The sequence below is a fragment of the Ochotona curzoniae genome, unplaced genomic scaffold (genome assembly GCF_017591425.1).
Source record: "Ochotona curzoniae isolate NIBS_2020 unplaced genomic scaffold, NIBS_Ocur_1.0 contig_3944, whole genome shotgun sequence".
NCBI lineage: Eukaryota > Metazoa > Chordata > Mammalia > Lagomorpha > Ochotonidae > Ochotona > Ochotona curzoniae.
This window is the reverse complement of record NW_024466058.1, coordinates 102,743-111,935: the sequence shown is the minus strand read 5'-3', so window position 1 is coordinate 111,935 and position 9,193 is coordinate 102,743. Positions and strand designations below refer to the sequence as shown.

The 9,193-nt window shown below is 43.1% G+C and overlaps 1 pseudogene; it reads right to left on the bottom strand.

The window, feature by feature from the left end:
• Window positions 1-7,643: 7,643 nt before the first annotated feature.
• Window positions 7,644-8,610, bottom strand: LOC121158923 (annotated as a pseudogene).
• Window positions 8,611-9,193: the final 583 nt, after the last annotated feature.

The following is a 9,193-nucleotide window of genomic DNA, read 5'->3' as shown; positions in this document are numbered from 1 at the left end:
CAGCCTCTCATCTTTGAGTTATTCCTCTCCATGTACCTGGTCACTGTCAGTGGGAACCTGCTTACTGTCCTGGCCATCCTCTCAGACCCACACCTCCACACACTCATGTACTTCTTCCTCATCAACCTGTCCTTGGCGAATGTCTGCTTCACCTCCACCACTATCGCCAGGATGTTGATGAACATCCAAACGCAGAGCAGAGCCATCAACTATGCAGGCTGTGACACACAGATGTTCCTATTATTATTGTTTATTGGGTTGGATGACTTTCTCTTGACTGTAATGGCCTATGATAAGTTTGTGTCCATCTGCCACCCCCTTCACTATACAGCCATCATGACCACCCAGCTCTGTGTGCAGTTTGTTCTGGTGTGGTGGGTCTTAGCTGCCTTAGATTCACTGGTGCTGAGTCTGAGCTTCGGCACACACCTGGAAATCCCCCACTTTTTCTGTAAGTTGAATCAGGTGATCCACAGAGCCTGTTCTGACCCCTTTCTCAATGACCTCATAACGCATCTTGCAACTGTGCTGTTTTTAGTTGGTCCCCTAGCTGGGATCCTATCCTCCTACTCCAAGATCATCTCCTCCATCTGTGCCATCTCCTCAGTTCAGCGAAAGCATAAAGCCATTTTCATATGTGCCTCTCACCTCTCTGTCATCTCCCTATATTATGGCACAGGACTAGGCGTGCACATCAGCGCAAGCTCTGCCCCAAATTCAGCCTCAACTGCAGCAGCCTCAGTCATGTACACAGTGGTCACCCCCATGCTGAACCCCTTCATCTACAGCCTGAGGAACACAGGCATGAAGAAGGCTCTGAAAAGACTGTTGTTTCATAAATGATGGTGGTACCCACAGTGTTGGGACTAAGTAGTGTCAGTGACTTATATCTCAGGCTGAGGGTCAGATACTGTCATGACTTTATCAGAGGAGGAAGCAGAGCTTGCTTAGTCTGTTTACTGCCTAGTTTTATATTTTTAATGCTTAATTCCTCTGTTTACACTGCAAATGAATGATAATTGTATTGAATTGTGTGTTTTCTCTCTTGGCACACAGTTTTTTTTTTTTTTTTTTATCCTGATTTTTCTTTTGCTCCCCACCTTTAGTGTAATCATTGTTCCAGAAATAAAATGGATCTGAAATTTTATGGAGTGATAGAAATGCATGAAGTGTTAGTCTATGTGCTAAACAACTTTTAATTCCATGTGTATTTTTTACAGAGTATGGACTGCTTTGTACCTTTCATTCCTGTGATATTTCAGTATTCTGCTTACCACATAAATTTTTCATTTTAAGAGTTGGTCTATTTGAGTACACATGCTGTTCTTCAGTTGCACAGAATTGATTGTAAAAAGGTAAGACTTCATTGCCTGGGGTATATTCCTTTGTTTATGTATAACAAATGCCGTTTGTTGAACCTTAATTAGCTTAAAAATTACACATGCTCCTTGAACTGCATGAGGTTAAGTGTGCAGAATTGAAATGTCCAAATTTCTCATGATAAGATTGCTTGTTGAATAACATTATGTGAGTTCCCAGCACTATGGCCTAGCAGCTAAAGTCCTTGCCTCGAATGCACCAGGATCCCATATGGGTGCATGTTGTAATCCCAGCAGCCCTGGTTCCCATCCAGCTCACTGCTTGTGGCCTGGTAAAGCAGTCGAGGACTGCCCAAAATCTTGGGATCATGCACCTACGTCCGAAACCCAGAAGAGGATCTGGGCTCCTTGCTTTGGAACATTGCAGCACCAGCAATTGCGGCCACTTAGGGAGTGAATCATTGGACAGATCTTCCTCTCTGTCTCTCTTCCTCTTTTTATATATCTGACATTGCAATAAAAATGATAAAATATATCTTTAAAAGCATAGAATCATGGGATACAATTAATATTTTTCTTCTTAGCTTAGTATTTTATTTTTCAGATAACATACATTTAAGACTCATTATAGTAAAAGGTTTAAATGCTCTATTCCAACCAGATCAAAAAGATACTTATTTTATGGTTTTCTTATATGTGATAACTAACAGAGAATGCACACACAAAAAACCACAATGCATAAGAATAAAACCGGCATCTTGTGAGTTGATTATTTACTAACCCTTGTGTATACTCCTGTAGAGCACTAGACTTTATGCTTTTTAGTTGATATTAAAGTTATTATTGTATAGTTGAAATTTCATTACTGTAAAATGTCAGTGAAAAAAGGAAGGAAAAGTAGACTGAGGCAGGCAAACATCAAGAATTTCTTAGAATTTCATTTATGAAATTCCTGAAACCTGTTTTATATCCATAGAATTTTTTTAAGCTAAAATTTTAAAAAGTCATAAGAATATCTCCATTCATTTGTTGAACTCATGTAATTCAAGGTTGCTCTCCTATTTGCTAGGGTAGAAAATCTGTGAAAACAGTGGTTTCCTCATTGAAGTTCTGAGAATTCTTCCTATTCCTAGTAGGACATAAGTTATCAGAAGCCTGTCCTTGTACTTTTTCCTATGAAGCTTCTGGAAGTTGAGACATTGTCAGATTATGGTTGTTTGCAAAAGCTTTCAGAAGACACTTAGCAGCATTTAATAATACTAAAAATATCCATGCATAAAATCCAGTGAAAGTTTGTTACAGCAGGGTTGCAATGGACAAGGAAATCTGATTATCTCAGTGAATTACATTTCCACATAACCAAAATAATGTGGCTTACATGCCAGATTCCTAGAAATTCCATGCTGTTTCTGGGACACATATAAGAACCTTCATGATAATAAGACTCAGTAGATTCAGCTGTTTGTAATACCATGGTCCCACTTGGAGGCCATTGTCTGAGTTCCAGCATTCCACTTCTCATCCAATCCTGGATAATGCATTTGGGAATGTTGAAAATGAATGTTGATTCCTGTCACCCAATGGTAGTCTAGGATTAAGTAACTGGCTTCATGGAGGCCATGCCCTGCTATCATGGCACTTTGGGAGTGAGCCAATGGATGAAAGTTCTCTCCCTCTCTCTGTCTCCCTCTCACTTCCTCTGTGTTTTAAATAATTTTATTTAAAACTATGATACAAAAAAGCTAAATACCCCTTCTTTGACAGAGCTTCTCCTTTACATTGACAAGTAAACCACATTATTTTTCATCTTTCATTTTTAGTACCTGTGGACATTTCAAGGGTCTTTTCGGAAGCTTAGTATTAGTTTAACATTATTTAATCCCCCATTTTTTTTATCAAATTGTCAAAAAGTTTAAAATGTAGGTGGTCGGACTGAGGAATATGTGTACGTGTAGAAAATAAAATTACACTCAACTGCACATATACTCTCAAAATTTTTTTTTACCATGGTTAACTTGCCTGTGTTCAATATTTATTTACTTTTATGTGAAAAGGTGAGAGAGAAAAGAGGTAGATACAAAGAGAGAGAGAGGGAGAGAGAGAGATTTCCTATTCCTTAAGTGGTCATAACAGCTGAAACTAGATCAGGTCAAAGCACATGGATGGTAGAGGCCCAGACATGCAGGCCATCTTCCACCACATTCTCAGGCACAATTCAAGGACAGTGGATCAGACTTGGAACATAACTACCTAGTCTGCCTTGTGTCTAAGAATATAATGTAGTGCTGGGAAAAAAGCAGCTAGTAGGTGGTAGGCATTCTGGACCTGCTTAATGCCAAATCTGTGTTAACTATAAAACTATGCCAGCAGATTTGTTCTTTCTCATTTAAATGCTAAGTGGAGAAGCAGGGGAACGACAGGATGAGACATGTCACTATGGTTCCAGGCATCAGTGGCTACAACCTGCCTGGGTAGGAGGCTTGGGTACATATTGGAATGGGAGTGGCTGAGGGCATGTTTGATGTGAGAAAAATGACATCTGGGGTGTTCCAATGACCTGGCACTGCACTTGCAGGAAGACAGGTATAATGGAATGGGTTAGACAGGGAAAACAGAGAGTAATTCTGGGACAGGCCAAACACTTGCCCACCTGGGAGGCCTGGACTTGGCTAAAAAGGATTACCTGCTGCCCATTTGTGCCTGAAAGCTGGTGCTAATTTGTACACCTTGCTGGTTTGTGAGTATCGGTGCAAGGATAGGCTACATTAAGACTGGCAGCAGCACCCATCAGAATGCATAAGAACTGGATTTTGGGTGTAGATTCTCTAGGGTATTTGTGGTCTCACTTTTGTGGATCAACAACATTAGCTGGTAATGTGGAGAAGTGGGTGTGGTTATGGGACATGCCAGGCTGGACCACAATCTCATCTCACCATAACCTACCTGACGCTCATGGGAGCTCAGACTGTGAGGAAACAAAGTTGGGACAACACATGAAAGGCCCAGGACTGAGGACAGATAATATCAGGCTGGGACACTGCCCCTGCTTGTATGTGTGATACCCAGGGCTGGGAACAGGCACAGTGACAGAACTTGTGGAACTCTCCTCCAAGTCTGCAGTTCCCTCTGGGGAGCATGAGAGTTGTCTTTGGGGGTGGGCCTGGGCAGGCAAGTATTAGCACACATCAACAGTTGTGTGGGCCAGGTCTGAGGGCAGGCCAGGTGGGATGAAACCTGAGCAGTTACTTTCTTACAAGAAAGCCAGGGAAGGATGTGTGCTGTGCCCAGCTAGGTTGGGCTGCAACACCTTCCTGCAAGAGCTGAGACCGTGGATGTACCAGGACAGGTTGAGTTGAAGCTCCTGCCAACACACACAAGACACAGGAATGGTTACAGACCTATTAGGGAAACTGTTGGGACTCCCTTGCTGGACTAGAGCTCCAATTGCTGAGTGAAAGGCAGAGTTCAGGGTAGAGCAGGCTGGGCAAGGCCACAGTATCTCTTAGCAGGTGTGTGGACTGGTCTGGGTTCAGGTCAGTCTGATAAAGATTCTAGAACCCACTGTTGCTTTCAAGAACCATCCTCTGATGACACAATCAACATCTCTCACCGACACAGAAGAGTTGGTTTTCATGTCTCCATGATATCCACTACTCAGGCATCAGCAACTAAGGAGACCCAGTCCAAAACCTGCACTTCAGTGTTAGAGTTTAAGGATGTAGTTGGGGCACTCCCAAAAGATTTCACCTGGGGTGACCTCAAACTTTACTCTTGTGTGCACTGGCCAGGACAGGATCAGATTCAGTACATCACCTTCATCAGCCAGTGGACACATTGCTGCATAGACACAATCCTCATGTGAACTGATGGGTGCTATGACCCAGTAATAGGTCCAGCCTAGCAGGGAAGTGCCAACAGTTCCCCTGCCAGGATGTTCCCAGCACCAGATCGTGAACCTGCCAGGGGCTCTTACAACCCTGCCTGATGTGATTCACATCTATTCCTGGAACTTGTCAGATGGGTTATTGCTTCACTCAGTTGGCCTGCACCCATCAAGCCTCTCCTGTTTGCCAATGAGAGACCCAGATTCACATCCCAGCTCCCAATGTCAGCTCATGGCCAAGGCACAGCACGTGCAGTCACCAAGTGCAGAGTCCTGCTGTAGCCGAGTTTGCAACTTGCAAAGGGTGCGTGGATAGGCATAAGAGAAAATAAATGGACCACTATGATTTCATGTTCATAATGGACAACACAAGAAATTTGTCCCCTTTATTTATACAGAAACAGTCACAAACTGTGGCACATACTTTTTACCTCATGGTCAAGTGGGTGTTTCCAAGGATAATTCTGCTCTTTGTTTCACGTTAAAACTCTCAATAGAAGTTCTAAATATCAATCAGTAGCACATTCCTACTATAATCTTCATTCTACAACTTCATCTTGAATCAGTTAAGAGAGGAAATTCTTTTAAAAGGGGGGGCAGGGTGGGAACTAAAGATCAAGGATGGTCAAATGGGGGCAGCAGAAACAGAGACACCCTAAATAATAACAGACCCCTTCATAGTTATCACTAACATTTATCTCCAAGCTCACATTGATAGTAAAAAACTAACTCCACAGCAGTAACAATGCATGAATAGATTACAGAATTCTTCAGCTCAGTCCAGTGTCCATGCAAAGGAAGGTGGAACTGCCTTTAGGTGGCTTGTAGAGATAATCCTCTGTACCCTGCCATGCAGAGGGCAGTACCTTGTGGTGAGGAATCAAAGGTGGTGCACCCTCTAAGAGATGCAACCCCAGTGAAGGCAGCTACTGGGTAGTTATTGGTTACTGTTACTCCTTTTTTCAGTTTTTACTTTTTTACTTTTGATATATGTAAATATTTGATCATGGTGGAAAAGATCTAGGATTAGGGAAAAATGAGTGTGATCATTATTTCCAAATTTTCTATTTCTTCCTCATTCTGGGGGAAGGAGAGACATAATGGGAGGATTCATACTCAGCCTCCAAATTGCCCCAGTACCCAGGGATGGAGAATGGACCAATATCAACCTAGCATCCCAATGCAGAGCACTTTCTGAAGGTTCTGCCCAGGTGGTTTGGATGGTTCTGAAATGTTCTTGATCTTGCCGATCAAAAGATGAGGAAACATTACTGCTGTCCGTTGACTAACATAATCAACCTTAGCATCTGCATTTGCCCAGATTTTTGTTTTAATGTTTTGGCTGGAATAGTTGTCCAATTTATTCTGATCTTCCTCTGCTATGGTATCAGCTATCCTCTGCAGACTCGAATGAGCTGCAATATTCTCCATGTGCATAAGGGCCTGCCACCCACTGCTCTGTCTTATCCAATGAGGAGGACCTGTTCTCATAGGGAGTCCCAAGTTCTTGGCACAAATGTCCCAGACTTGCCGGAACCCCTCTCCTGGGACTCATGGATCTGGTACCAATTGCAAAAATGAACCCAAGGATCTGGGCAAGGCAATCAAGGCCCTACAAGACCCCCACCAAAGCCCTAACCTCGAACCTTATCCTCCGTGCATTTGTAGGGAACTGATTAAAAATGAGGCAATTGAGACTCAATAAGAACACTGATATGATAACCTGGCATCTTCAAGCAGGGGCTTAACATTTTGGTTAAAGATTTATTTTGTTTTATTGGAAAGGCAGATCAGATTTAAAGAGATAGAGAGAAAGATCTTCAATTCTCAGATTTACTCCTCAAATGGACACAATTGTCGGAGTTGAATGGATCCAAATTCAGGAGCCAGGAGCTTCATCCAGGTTTCCTATATGGGTGAAGAGACTCTAGGGTATGAGCGATCCTCTGCTGCTTTCCAAGGCCATTACCACACAATTGTATGGGAAGTGGAGCAGCCTGTACAAGAACTGGCAACCACATGGGATCTAGGTAATTGCAAGGTGAGTATCTAGCCTTTGTGTCAGGATCAGGCTTAAGATTTGGTGCCACAGAACTGGACAAGGATGCATAAATGTATCTCCAACTGCTTTATTCCAGGAACACAGAACTATCACCATGCCATAGACTCACAAAACCACCTTGCTGGTGAATGTAGTTCATTACTATAAGAGTAATACATCATATCACTTTATGATTCAGAAAGGAAATCAAGGTGGTTAATTTTAAACTTGAAAAGATTTTGGGAAAGTGACAAATGAAGAAGGAGGAGAAGTGTGAAACACCAAGAGAACTGAAAACTTCAGAAAGGAAGCAGTAAAACACAAATTATAGAACAAAGACTTCAGATAATGAGCAGAAGGGTAAGTGGGTGGGGGACGTTCTACTTGGCACTTCTGAGTGTTAAAGACCTGATTTGTGGTTATGACTTAAAAATGGCCATCGGAATATTTCTCTCAGATGTATTTTCACAGCCCTCTGGATATCATTATTCCTGAGACTGTAGATGAAGGGATTCAGCATGGGGGTGACCACGGTGTACATCACTGAGGCCATGGCAGTTGTGTGTGAGTTGTGTGCAGCAGCCGAACTGAGGTACACACCCAGTCCTGTGCCATAAAACAAGGAAACAACAGAGAGGTGAGAGGCACAGGTGGAAAAGGCTTTATACTTCCGCTGAGCTGTTGAGATGGCACGGATGGAGGAGACAATCTTGGAGTAGGTGTACAGGATCCCAGCCAGAGGACCTCCTCCCAGCATCACAGCACCAAGATACACTGTTAGGTCATTGAGAAAATAATCAGAACAGGCTCTGTGGACCACCTGATTTGTCTCACAGAAAAAGTGGGGGATTTGTAGGTGTGTGCAGAAGCTCAGTCTCAGCACCAGTAAGCTGTTTAGCAAGGCGTAAACGATACTGATAGTCCAGCACACCAGAATCAGCTGTACGCAGAGCTGGGGGTTCATGATGACCATGTACTGCAGAGGGTGACAGATGGCCACAAAGTGGTCATAGGCCATCACAGCAAGGAGAAAGTTGTCCAGCACTACAAAGATTATGAAGAAGAACATCTGTGTGATGCAGCCTGCATAGCTGATGGCTTGGCTCTGTGTCTGAATGTTGACCAGCATCTTGGGGATGGTGATGGAGGTGAAGCAGATGTCCACCATGGACAGGTTGGAGAGGAAGAAGTACAGGTGTGTGCAGGTGTGTGTCTGAGAGGATGGCCAGGACAAAGAGTAGGTTACCACTGACAGTGACCAGGTACATTGAGAGGAATAGCATGAAGATGAGAGGCTGCAATCCTGGATCTTCTGAAAGTCCTAGGAGAAGGAATTCCACAACCCATGTGTGGTTCCTTGGTTCCATGTCAGTAATGTAACTACCAAATGGTTAAAATATGGGTAGATGTGAGCACTAGTTACACGCTGTCAGAACCATGATGTGTGTTCTTCATCTCAGTTTGAATGCCCCCAGAATGCCTCCGTTCTCTGGTGTAGAATTCCTCTCTAATGATGCTCACTTCCTCATGAGGCTGTGCCTGCTGCGGCTACAATGAGATTCCTTGATGACTTTGAGCATAGAATGTTAAATCATCATGTTCCAGGAACCTTTTCAACAGTGTATGAGCAGCCCTGAGAAACAAACATTCCTATGTGAGAAGACGACAAGACAAAACATGCAACACATCACTGGATGCACAGTTGTGCTGGAAAGGAAATTAAGAGAGCAAGGGTAAATCAGGTTGTACTTTCCTGTATCTCCAGATCAAGCAAGCCTAGCAAACAATGTGGCATTTAGTCAAAGATTAAGATCTCAATGAACATAAAGGAGGTGCACAAAATTGTCTGGGAAATGGTATGTCTGACAAGAGCCATGGCCCATTCAGAGTCCTGGTGGAGTGGCTCATTTCATATAATCAGTACCACGATAGCAGAATCCAAAAACAAGA